Source organism: Salmo salar, chromosome 01, assembly GCF_965601325.2.
Source record: "Salmo salar chromosome 01, fSalSal1, whole genome shotgun sequence".
Classification (NCBI taxonomy): domain Eukaryota; kingdom Metazoa; phylum Chordata; class Actinopteri; order Salmoniformes; family Salmonidae; genus Salmo; species Salmo salar.
This window is the reverse complement of record NC_138291.1, coordinates 9,887,849-9,899,238: the sequence shown is the minus strand read 5'-3', so window position 1 is coordinate 9,899,238 and position 11,390 is coordinate 9,887,849.

Here is an 11,390-nt window from a genome sequence, read left to right as displayed (position 1 = left end):
TAGCTCTATCATCAGAGTGCAAATCAAAATAAAAATGTTTTACTTTATTTGTCACATGCGCCGAATACAACAAGTGTAGACCTTACCGTGAAATGCTGACTTACAAGCCCTTAACCAACAACGCAGTTCAAAAAGAGTTAAGGAAATATTTACCAAATAAACTACAGTAAAAAAAAATCATAAAAAGTAACACATTAACATAACAATAACGAGGCTACATACAGGGGGTACCGGTACCGAGTCAGTGTGCAGGGGTACAGGTTAGTTGAGGTAATTTCTACATGTAGGTAGGAGTGAAGTGACTATGCATCGAATAGGCATAGAGTTAGAGTGCCTTGCAAAAGTATTCTTCCCCCTTTGGTATTTTTTCCTATTTTGTTGCATGACCACCTGTCATTTAACCCTCCCGTTGTGTTCGTTTCATGTTCATTAATTCTGTGTTCCCGGTCCAAAATGGCCGCCCCATTATAGCTCATTATAAATAGATAATAATACATAAATTATCACCTAATGTTGTGTTAGATCTTTTTATCAACTTCAAGTTCTTGTGAACATTACAAGTTTTGAAATTCTATTTTCTATTTATGGCCTGTAGGCCCCATTGACCTGAGCTCATACAACTTTTTACTTGAGTAAAAAAAAAAGCATAATGTATGGATTATTTTGACTATTACAAATACTCAGATGAAACATACTGTGCTATTTATCACAGACTACTTTGTGTCAAAGTTTAACAAGGACTCTCTCCTCCTCAAAGATATGATCAAGAGCCTGGGGAGTGAGGTGTGTGTGTGTGTGTGCTCAAACACACATGCATGTGGCGGTCTGGGAGATGAAGTGTGTCCATCTGATGAATGGGCATGTGCCTGAGCTCAATTTTAAACACTAATTGTGGCTCACCCATTCATTGCTAATGACCGGTCATTTTTGAACGGGAACACCACAGGTGTACAAAAGTTAAATGAAACACCCAAAATGTAATGAAAATCATCAAAATGTATTTTGTGTGTTCAGATTCCCTGTGTGGACAAAGTGATGGAACCTTATAACAATGAGATTAAATTAACTACATTTTTCAGAGAGAAAATGTGTAAATGAGTCCAATTCGACCAGAACACAGCAGGAGGGTTAAATAGATTTTTATTTTTATTTTATGTAATGGACATACACAAAATAGTCCAAATTGGTGAAGTGAAATGGAAAAAAAAACTTTTTTCAAAGAATAAAAAAAATAAAAAAAGGAAAAGTGGTGCGTCCATGTGTATTCACCACCTTTGCTATGAAGCCCCTAAATAAGATCTGGTGCAACCAATTACCTTCAGAAGTCACGTAATTTGTTAAATAAAGTCCACCTGTGTGCAATCTAAATGTCACATGATCTGTCACATGATCTCAGTATATATATACACCTGTTCTGAAAGGCCACAGAGTCTGCAACAAGGGAACCCCCCCCCCGAAATGGATAAAAATGAATGGGATCATATTGGCAGTGTACGAAACATATACATGATGGCTAATACCACTCAATTGGACGGCAGATCATTCAAAGCTTATGGCAAATGTCATATGACAAATGCCAAGTGTCATACAGCAAAACTCCCAAAGATGGCAAGCGCTCCACCGTTCATTTTCATATTGCAAATAGACATCAAGTCAAGACTCAAGTGTCAAATTTAGAAAAATTTGATAAAAAAAAACCAAAATGTATCACCCTCTAAAAAAGTGCTTTCTGGACCTTTTGATTTTTTTGGTCAATTATACATGTATAAGAACTGTATGAACATACCTTTGTCATATTTTATTGTCATATTTTTTTTACTTGTTCATAAGGCATATGTTATGTCCATTTGCAATATGATATCATAGGAAGTCAAAACTCGAAGTCAAAAGTCAGTGAACCATTGCCAAATGCCATAAGAAATGTCCAAATGCAGTATGAAAGTATTGAAAGTGCCAAATCAGGATGTTATGTCCATTTGCAACATGATATCATAGGAAGTCATAAGTCGAAGTCAAAAGTCAGTGAACCATGGCCAAATGCCATAAGAAATGTCAAAATGCAATATGAAGTATTGAAAGTGCCAAATCAGGATGTTATGTCCATTTACAATATGATATCATAGGAAGTCAAAGTCAAAAGTCAGTGAACCATTGCCAAATGCAATAAGAAATGTCCAAATGCAATATATAATTATTGAAAGTGCCAAATCAGGATGTTATGTCCATTTGCCATATATGATCATAGGAAGTCGGCTTCTGAACCCAAAAGTCAGTGAACCATGTCCAAATGGCATTTATACTGCCCAAATGATATATCTCACTATGTTACCCTGTTGTGGCTAGGGGGCAGTATTTTCACGGCTGGATGAAAAATGTACCCAATTTAAACAGGTTACTACTCTGGCCCAGAATATAGAATATGCATATTATTAGTAGATTTGAATAGGAAACACTCTGAAGTTTCTAAAACTGTTTGAATGGTGTCTGTGAGTATAACAGAACTCATATGGCAGGCAAAAAAACAGAGAAAAATTGAATCAGGAAGTGGGAGAAATTAGAAATGTATTTTTTCTTTTGAATCCCTTGAAGAACTACAGTGACATAGGATTTACGTTGCACCTCCTAACTCTTCCATTGGCTGTCAACAATCTTTAGGAACTGGTTTCATCCGTCACCTGTTACTGGGCAGAAAATTGTGGCTCAGTCAATCACTGGCCAGTCTGAGGACAGGTGTCTTATGACGCTTGTGCACGTGACTTTGTTGTTTTTTATTTTTCTTCTGGGATGAATACCTATTGCCCGGTTGTAAAATTATCGCAATTTTACGTTAAAAAATACCCTAAAGGATTGATTGTAAACATCGTTTGACGTGTTTCTACAAACGGTAATGGAACTTTGAACATTTCGTCTATGGATTTGCGTTCACGTCACATGGCATTGTAAAGTGTTCTGGATGGGTCAACAAAACGGACGTATTTGGACATAAATGATGGACTTTGCAGAACAAATGAACATTTCTTGTGGAAGTGGGTGCCCATCCGAGTGCATTCCGCCGAAGATCAGCAAAGGCAAGTAAATATTTCGAACATATTTTTAGAGATTGTCGACGTCGTGGTTGTAGGCTAACTGTATAGCTTAGCATTGAAGGCTAAGTTCTGTACTCAGAATATTGAACAATGTGCTTTTCCCGTAAAGTTATTTTGAAATCTGACAAAGTGGTTGCATAAAGGAGTAGATTATCTCTAATTCTTTAAATAATTGTTATAAATTTTGTCAACGTTTATGAGTTCTGTAAATTAAATGTGCCTATTCACCGGTTGTTATGGGGAGAAAACATTTTCTGAACGTCACGCACCAATGTAAAAATTAGTTTTTTGGATATAAATATAAACTTGATCGAACAAAAAATGCATGTATTGTCTAACATGATGTCCTAGGAGTGTCATCTGATGAAGATTGTCAAAGGTTAGTGCTTAATTTTAGCTGTATATCTGGTTTTGTGATGGCTATCCGTGCTTGGAAAATAGCTTTTTTTTTGCTAAGGTGCTATGCTAAAATAATGTAATGTTTTGCTTTCACCGTAAAGCCTTTTTGAAATCGGACAATGTGATTGGATTAACGAGTAGAGTATCTTTAAAATGCCGTATAATACTTGAATTTTAATTTTGAGATTATTCTTTCTTTGAATTTCGCACCGTGCTATCTCACTGGTTGTTGTCCAACCAATCCCATTAACGGGATTTTATCCTCTAGAGGTTAAGCCCTGAATCAACCTAGAAGGTGTATTTGTCATGTATGATGAGAGAGAAGTGGGACTGTCATTTTTTACGATTTTTTTAAAAACAGCCAAAATGACGAGGGGATGGGCACGGGTGGGGGTGTGCTCCCTACCCAACCGTGGACCCCTTGCACCCCCCTAAAGGCATTAAAAACCATTTTAAAAATGTGCTCCTGGTAACCCGTTCCAATCATCAGGCGCATGGCTGTCCATTTGCAATATGTTTCAATGGGCATTTACCATCACGAATTTGACATGCTCAAAAATATTGCAGGAATGCGAAATTGACTGGCCCGATGAACTCGGGATGGCCGGGCAGTGATTCTGGTTCCTCTCCATCACTCGTTGGTGTTCATTTCAGAATGTCAATTTGGTGATGGTCTATCACTGTTTAAACATGTTGCAAATGGACAAAAGTCAGCCAGCAAGTTACCGTCCATCAGTCAATTAGATATCATTCTGACACCAAACTCATACAAACTGACACCACACCCACTTTTTTCAACTCGTTTAGAAGCCAACTATCACATATTACATATTATCACTATCACTGGCTTCCAGTTGAAGCTCGCATCCGCTACAAGACCATGGTGATTGCCTACGGAGCTGTGAAGGGAACGGCACCTCCATACCTTCAGGCTCTGATCAGGCCCTACACCCAAACAAGGGCACTGCGTTCATCCACCACTGGCCTGCTGGCCCCCCTACCTCTGAGGAAGCACAGTTCCCGCTCAGCCCAGTCAAAACTGTTCGCTGCTCTGGCACCCCAATGGTGGAACAAGCTCCCTCACGACGCCAGGACAGCGGAGTCAATCACCACCTTCCGGAGACACCTGAAACCCCACCTCTTTAAGGAATACCTAGGATAGGATAAAGTAATCCTTCTAACCCCCCTTAAAAGATTTAGATGCACTATTGTAAAGTGGTTGTTCCACTGGATATCATAAGGTGAATGCACCATTTTGTAAGTCGCTCTGGATAAGAGCGTCTGCTAAATGACTTAAATGTAAATGTAATATTTCAGAGCAGGTCCAAAATTCACAGCGCATTCTGTTTAAACCATAATAAAAACATAAAACACGTAGTTACGTTCTAGCTGCGGGTCCAGTTCTGACATTATGCGTAGGCCTAGCTGAGGCGACCCCGAATCCCGAGTTTCGGCTTAATAGGTAATTTGGAGCCCAAGCAGCGACCTTAATTGGTGCTGAAAATCCACATTTTCTGGGCGTTGCTACGGGGTCCTTAAATGACCTATCGGACAGAAACGTTAGGGTCCGTCTCTATAGGCCGAGGCGGTTTCAATGCACCTAGTTGGTTTCAATGCACCGAGGGTTGCCTAATCACACATATGAAGTTTTGGAAAGATGTGACTTTTTTAACCCTTCAAAACAGCCCCTATGCCCCCAATTTATGGCACTTTCGGTTGGCACAGGAAGCTAAAAGTAAACACATATCCTGATTGGGGTAGGCTTTTACAGAATCCTGAGTTTAAAGTCTTTATGTTAAAACGCTATGCCTGGCGCAAACCCAACAACTCTCATCACCCCGAGAACCCCCCATCCCCACAGTGAAGCATGGTGGTGGCAGCATCATGCTGTGGGGATGTTTTTCGTCGGCAGGGACTGGGAAACTGGTCAGAATTGAAGGAATGATGGATTTCGCTAAATACAGGGAAATTCTTGAGGGAAACCTGTTTCAGTCTTCCAGAGATTTGAGACTGGGACGGAGGTTCACCTTCCAGCAGGACAATGACCTTAAGCATACTTCTAAAGCATTTAAATGTCTTGGAATGGCCTAGTCAAAGCCCAGACCTCAATCCAATTGAGAATCTGTGGTATGACTTAAAGATTGCTGTACACCAGTGGAACCCATCCAACTTCAAGGAGCTGGAGCAGTATTGCATTGAAGAATGGGCAAAAATCCCAGTGGCTAGATGTGCCAAGCTTATAGAGACATAACCCAAGAGACTTGCAGCTGTAATTGCTGCAAAAGGTGGCTCTACAAAGTATTGACTTTGGAGGGGTGAATAGTTATGTATGCTCAAGTTTTGAGTTGTTTTGTATTATTTCTTGTTTGTTTCACAATAAAAAATATTTTGCATCTTCAAAGTGGTAGGCATGTTGTGTAAATCAAATGATACAAACCCCCAAAAATGTATTTCATTCCAGGTTGAGGCAACAAAATAGAAAAAAGCTCCTCGCTTGATTCCTTGACTGGCTCCTTTATGCTCCACGGCTCTCTCCTGTACGCCCGGGAAGTTAGGTCAGGGCTCCCCCCTGACTTAGCTAAACTCCCCATATGCCCCCCCCCCCCCACATTTTTTGGGGGGGCTGCCTCCTCTCCTCCTGAAATGGAGGATATAATGCCTCATACCTCTGTCGTTCCCTTTTAGCTTCCTCCAGCTCCTCCTTCGGGTGCTTGTACTCCCCAGCCTGGTGCCATGGTCCTTTACCATCCAGGATCTCCTCCCATGTCCATGACTCCAAGTAGCTCTCCTGCTGCTCCTTCCTCCGCTGCTTGGTCCTTCGTTGGTGGGTGGTTCTGTCACGGGCGTCGTAAGGAGTGGACCAAAATGCAGCGGGTATATTGATAATCTTCTTATTTTATTAAAGAGAAGACACTTAAACAAAACAAACGACGAAAACAGTCCCGTAAGGTGCATAGACTATACAGGAAACAACCACCCACAAAACACAAGAGAAAACTAACCCAACTAAATATGGCCTCCAATTAGAGGCAACGACAACCAGCTGCCTCTAATTGGAGGTCCTACCAAAACCCAACATAGAAATTGAAAAACTAGATAAACACATAGAAATAGAAAATGTAGAACATAAACCAAAAAACCCAAACCACACAAAACAAACACCCCCTGCCACGCCCTGACCAAACTACAATAACAAATAACCCCTTTTACTGGTCAGGACGTGACAGTTTCTAGTGTAATATGCTTTGTTATTGTACAGAGGTGGTTGCACATTATTAGAGTAATTAAAGGAGTTAGCCAATTACCATATGATTAACAATTAGCTATATGGTTTGGCATCATGCCAGATATATGGTACCTTGGCACAGGCTTTGTATTTATGCAATTTCAACTTGAAATGTATAATGTACAGCTACAGTATGTTGATGTGAATTGAATACCTAAGTATATTATTTTCTGTATTTTGCAGTTTCACAACATAAATGTTTTCAATATATTCATTCAAGAAAAGTCACGCCTTGGGAGTTTTATTGAAGATTTAGTTGTTAGCTATCTGTCTAGTTTTGCATGGGAACGCAATTCAAGGGCAGAATAACCAGCCTTTCAAAGCACTTCATGGCTACAGACATGAGTGCTACGGGTCGGTAGTCATTTAGGCAGGTTATCTTAGTGTTCTTAGGCACAGGCACTATGGTGGTCTGCTTAAAACATGTTGGTATTACAGACTCGGACAGGGAGAGGTGGAAAATGTCAGTGAAGACACTTAGTTGGTCAGCGCATGCTCACAGTACATGTCCTGGTAATCCGTCTGGCCCTGCGGCCTTGTGACTGTTGACCTGTCTAAAGGTCTTACTCACATTGGCTGCGGAGAGCATGATCACACAGTCTTCCGGTACAGCTGGTGCTCTCATGCATTTTTCAGTGTTATTTGCCTCGAAGCGAGCATAGAAGCTAAACACCTTCTTTGCCCGCTTTGAGGATAACACAGTGCCGGCGACGCAGCTCGTCCTCAAGGACTGTGGGCTCTCGTTCTCCGTGGCCGACGTGAGTAAGACATTTAAGTGTGTTAACCCTTGCAAGGCTGCCGACCCAGACGGCATCCCTAGCTGCATCCTCAGAGCATGTGCAGACCAGCAGGCTGTAGTGTTAACGGACATATTCAATCTCTCACTATCCCAGTCTGCTGTCCCCACTTGCTTCAAGATGTCTAACATTGTTCTTGTACCCAAGAAAGCAAAGGTAACTGAACTAAATGACTATCACCCCGTAGCAGTCATTTCTGTCATCATGAAGTGCTTCGAGAGGCTAGTTAAGGATCATATCACCTCTACCTTACCTGACACCCTAGACTTAATTCAATTTGCTTACAGCCCCAATAGATCCAGAGACAATGCAATCAACATCGCACTACACACTGCCCTATCCCATCTGGACACAACACAATCGGATTCCACGCTTCAAGATTGCTTCGATCACGTGGACTGGGATATGTTCCGCATTGCTGCGAACAACAACATTGACGAATACGCTGACTCGGTGTGCGAGTTCATTAACATGTGCATCGGTGATGTCGTACCAACAGCGTCTATTAAAACATTCCCCAACCAGAAACTGTGGATTGATGGCAGCATTCGCGCAAAACTGAACGTGTGAACCACTGCTTATAATCAGGGCAAAGTGACCGGAAACATGACCGAATATATTAAACAGTGTAGCTATTCCCTCCGCAAGGCAATCAAACAAGCTAAGCGTCAGTACAGAGACAAAGTGGAGTCGCAATTCAACGGCTCAGACACGAGAGGTATGTGGCAGGGTCTACAGTCAATCACGAACTACAAAAGAAAAATCAGCCTCGTCGCGGATCACGATGCCTTGCTCCCAGACAGACTAAACAAGTTTTTTGCTCGCTTTGAGGACAATACAGTGCCACTAACACGGCCCGCTACCAAAACCTGTGGGCTCTCCTTCACTGCAGCCAACGTGAGTAAAACATTTAAACGTGTTAACCCTCGCAAGGCTGCAGGCCCAGATGGCATCCCGGACGTGTCCTCAGAGCATGCGCAGACCAGCTGGCTGGTGTGTTTACAGACATATTCAATCAATCCTTATCCCATCCTGCTGTCCCCACATGCTTCAAGAGGGCCACCATTGTTCCTGTTCCCAAGAAAGCTAAGGTAACTGAGCTAAATGACTACCGCCCTGTAGCACTCACTTCCGTCATCATGAAGTGCTTTGAGAGACTAGTCAAGGACCATATCACCTCCACCCTACCTGACACCCTAGACCCACTCCAATTTGCTTACCGACCCAATAGGTCCACAGACGACGCAATCGCCATCACACTGCACACTGCCCTAACCCATCTGGACAAGAGGAATACCTATGTAAGAATGCTGTTCATCGATTACAGCTCAGCATTTAACACCATAGTACCCTCCAAACTTGTCATTAAGCTCGAGACCCTGGGTCTTGACCCCGCCCTGTGCAACTGGGTCCTGGACATCCTGACGGGCCGCCCCCAGGTGGTGAGGTTAGGTAACAACATCTCCACCCCGCTGATCCTCAACACTGGGTCCCCACAAGGGTGCGTTCTCATCCCTCTTCTGTACTCCCTGTTCACCCACGACTGTGTGGCCATGCACGCATCCAACTCAATCATCAAGTTTGCAGACGACACTACAGTGGTAGGCTTGACTACCAACAACGACAAGACGGCCTACAGGGAGGAGGTGAGGGCCCTCGGAGTGGGGTGTCAGGAAAATAACCTCTCACTCAATGTCAACAAAACAAAAGAGATGATCGTGGACTTCAGGAAACAGCAGAGGGAGCAGCCCCCTATCTACATTGACGGGACAGTAGTGGAGAAGGTGGAAAGTTTTAAGTTCCTCGGCGTACACATCACAGACAAACTGAAATGGTCCACCTACACAGACAGCGTGGTGAAGAAGGCGCAGGCTGTCGGGCTGTACCACCGCCTGGTACGGCAGCTTCTCCGCCCATAACCGGAAGGCTCTCCAGAGGGTAGTGAGGTCTGCATAACGCATCACCGGGTGCAAACTACCTGCCATCAAGAACACCTACACCATCCGATGTCACAGGAAGGCCAAAAAGATCATCAAGGACAACAACCACCCGAGCCACTGCCTGTTCACCCCGCTAACATCCAGAAGGCGAGGTCAGTACAGGTGCATCAAAGCTGGAACAGAGAGACTGAAAAACAGCTTCTATCTCAAGGCCATCATACTGTTAAACAGCCATCACTAACATTGAGTGGCTGCTGCCAACATACTGACTCAACTCAAGCCACTTTAATAATGGGAAAATTGATGTAATCAATTTATCACTTGCCACTTTATGTTATTTATATTAGATAATGTTTACATAACCTACATTATTCATCTCATATGTATATACTGTACGCCATACCATCTACTGCATCTTGCCATCTTGATGTAATTAGATGTATCACTAGCCACTTTAAACAATGCCACTTTATATAATGTTTTCATAACCAACATTACTCATCTCATATGTATATACTGTACTCTATACCATCTACTGCATCTTGCCATCCTGATGTAATGTATCACTAGCCACCTTAAACAATGCTGCTTTATATGTTTTCATACCCTACAATACTCATCTCATATGTATATACTGTACTCCATACCATCTATTACATCTTGCCTATGCCGTTCGTCCATCACTCATTTATATATTTTTATGTACATATTCGTATTCATTCCTTTACACTTGTGAGTATAAGGTAGTTGTGGAATTGGTAGATTACTTGTTAGATATTACTGCATGGTCGGAACTAGAAGCACAAGCATTTCGCTACACTTGCATTAACACCTGCTAACCATGTGTCTGTGACAAATAAATTTGATTTGAATTGAGTTCCATGTATTCATGGCTCTATGTAGTACTGTGTGCCCCCCATAGTCTGTTCTGGACTTGGGGACTGTGAAGAGACCTCTGGTGGCATGTCTTTTGGGGTATGCATGGGTGTCGGAGCTGTGTGCCAGTAGTTCAAACAGACAGCTCGGTTCATTCAACATGGCAATACCTCTCATAAATATAAGTAGTGATGAAGTCAATCTCTCCTCCACTTTGAGCCAGGAGACATTGACATGCATATCAGTAATATTAGGGTGGCGGGTATCCTAGTGGTTAGAGTGTTGGACTAGTAACCCGCCCCTGTGAAGAGACAGGGGTTGTAAACGATGAAACACACCCTTCTCCCCTCCACTATATAAGTCAGTGACAAAACGTAACCAGTCTGTTCCGGGTACGTGAGGTCTGCAGCCTCTGCGTTAAAAGGACACACATGTCAAATACAGAACTAAGCCAACCTCAGCGTGAGCTTTGGTTGCGAATGGTATGAACTTTGAACTCTCATTCACTACAGAAGTGATACTTCATGGCCGTTGAGTTAGCAGCGGCCGCTATAGACGTGGGGTAGAAAAGGACGGACGACGTATCCAGTCTAACACACGACGAAGATACAACGTATCCATTTTACCACCAGTGACATTCTTCCGATGACAGGAAGATCTCTGTTGGCCAACACGGCCAGCATCTACGACCAACCTACCGAAGCGCAGCCCAGAGTAAATATTTATTGCATTTTCCTTTTCCAAATGGGCGGTAATTTAGAATGCATACGATAATATATTTATGATGGCATAGCTGCTTTCTCTGTTACTCAGTCTTCCCGCTCTTTCATTCAAGCCCACCCCCTTTCTTTGTGTAACAAGCCGCCATGCCGGTTTAGCCCACTAGGGCACATTCTCCTATCATTTCCTTGTAACCACATTGTAACGGGCGTTGTAAGGACTGGACCAAGGTGCAGCGGGAACGTGTATACTCATCTTCTTTATTTAATAAAAAGAAGGAAAAAAC